The sequence below is a fragment of the Furipterus horrens genome, unplaced genomic scaffold (genome assembly GCF_987537825.1).
Source record: "Furipterus horrens unplaced genomic scaffold, mFurHor1.1.pri manual_scaffold_12, whole genome shotgun sequence".
In the NCBI taxonomy this organism is placed as follows: domain Eukaryota; kingdom Metazoa; phylum Chordata; class Mammalia; order Chiroptera; family Furipteridae; genus Furipterus; species Furipterus horrens.
Genome location: NW_028327182.1, coordinates 95,178,212 through 95,180,378, shown reverse-complemented (window position 1 = coordinate 95,180,378; position 2,167 = coordinate 95,178,212). Strand labels below are relative to the sequence as shown.

At 34.2% G+C, this 2,167-nt stretch overlaps 1 non-coding gene across 1 annotated transcript; it reads left to right on the top strand.

Moving 5' to 3' along the window:
- Nucleotides 1-1,297: 1,297 nt before the first annotated feature.
- On the top strand, nucleotides 1,298-1,422 carry LOC149996612 (small nucleolar RNA SNORD22). The gene has a single exon (XR_016507527.1). It is a non-coding gene; the product is annotated as a small nucleolar RNA SNORD22 (small nucleolar RNA).
- The last annotated feature ends 745 nt before the right edge of the window (nucleotides 1,423-2,167 follow it).

The following is a 2,167-nucleotide window of genomic DNA, read 5'->3' as shown; positions in this document are numbered from 1 at the left end:
AGAAGGGGGATAAGTAAGGGAAGGGTCTAGTCAAGGAATGTGTATAAATGACTCATGGACATGAACAATGGGGGGATATGACTGCGGGAGAAGGGGTGGGCTGGGGTGGGGAGCAATGGGGAAAAGTGGGACAGCTGTAATTGAAAAACACAAAAATAAATAAAAAATAAATAAAATTATGGCTGAAAAAAATAATAAAAAAGAGAATATGTTTTTTGGCATGCTACAGAATTTGGTAATTGGTTCGTGTGTGCCATGTGGTAAAAAAGGTTGACAATCTCTGCTTTAGTGGAATTTTTGAAAAAGGCTTCATACATATGCATGGTGAGTCACCACTTTAAGAGAGAAGTTATGAGTCATGTGTGAAGACAGGCTTTAATTTAGTTCTGTGTCATAATGCCGCACGGTGAGCAGGTGGAACAATTTTATAAGAGCTCAAACAAACTCAGTCAAATATGAGTGCATGAGTTGAGTTTTCTCCCTAAAGTAGGGAGTGGATCAATGTGATTTATTCCTAACAATTTCTATGAACATTGACATTCATAAATAAGTATTTACATTGGAATTATAATTAGATTTTTAATAATTAATTAGCCAAAAGAAATAAATATAGACCAAAGATATGAGTGCATGTCTTTGTATGTATTCTACCCCTAGAATTTTTGTTGGTGAGTGTGTTGTTATACATATGTGTGTGTAGTGAGGGAAAGCTGAGAAAGCGTTGTAAAATGTACTGGTTTTTGAAAATGAGAAATATTGAGAGGAATTAATTAAAATATATATGGTTTATCAAATGAAAAACAATAGTAAATATTTCAGTTCAAATACGGTTTGACACGCTTCAAGGCTTTGTGGGTACATTTCTTGTGAAGAGAAGGATGTGAAATCATGTTTCATACACATTTTATTTGTAGATAGAGCTTTTATTTTTGCAATCAGATAAATCAGTAGTAATTATTACAGGCTACTGCTATATTTGCTGGAGTTGACACAGAACTGGATTATAATTAAATTAGTTTCTTCCGAGCCTTATGGCTAAAACCCTGGTAGCTGTTAGCAGATACACACTGTGCTGTCTCAGATGCTAAGAAGAAGCATGCAGCCTGCATCTTTACCATCATCAGTGATAAATGTGAGCCTTGAGAATAATTCAATTATCTTACTTTTATTTTTCTTGCTAATTAACTCTTAAATTACTTTAATGTGTATTGTCATAGATGTCTGTATATATACATATATGTACATGTGCATAGTAATATAGACCAGCTTAGGTCTCAATATTAGAAACATATTAAAGTCCCTGAGGGGAAAAAAACAGTCACATTTCTTACCTCTCCCCCTAGTCCCAGGGCATGTGAAGGTGAGCCCATTGGGGCTGGTTAAGAGAGAGGAGGGACATTCAGAGGGAACCATCCGAGAGATCATAGTATTTCTAAACATGAGAAAAGAAGAAATAATCACTTGTTGAAAAATCAGTTTTTTTCCCAGGTCTGAAAAAGAACATGGCACATATAATGGATTCCAACTATAGAGCACTAATATAACAAGATCCAATTCCTTAGGAAGGGGAATTTTCAAGTCATTTCTTATATACCTTAGCTGTTCAAATTAGCATACAATTATTTCTGCTTTTCTTAATAAAGTTTAATTTAAGCTTCAAATAAAAAATATTAAAAGAGCATGGTGTAGTGTTATTCCATCTTTCTAACCCAACTACTGGTGAATGATATATTTTCCTAGTTTTTCTTATAAGTTTATGATGTCCAATTACCTGTGGAACTATTTTAGTTTTGTTTGAGTGTATTTGTATAAAATAAGTATTTCTAATGTTTGAACCTACCTATATTTTATGAAAATTAATCCAGATACTCATTTACTTCATCTCACACAGTAACGCTGGATTTTCAAGCAATTTTTGACTATTGAGAAAGAAGAAAAAAATAGGAGGAATCACAATACCTGATATCAAACTATATTACAAGGCCACTGAACTCAAAACAGACTGGTACTGGCATAAGACAGGCATATAGATCAATGGGACAGAATGGAGAGCCCAGACATAAACCTACATCTCTGTGGTCAGTTAATATTTGCCAAGGGGGGAAGTAGCATAAAACGGAGTAAAAAGAGCCTCTTCAACAAATGATGTTGAAGAACTTGGCAGGGA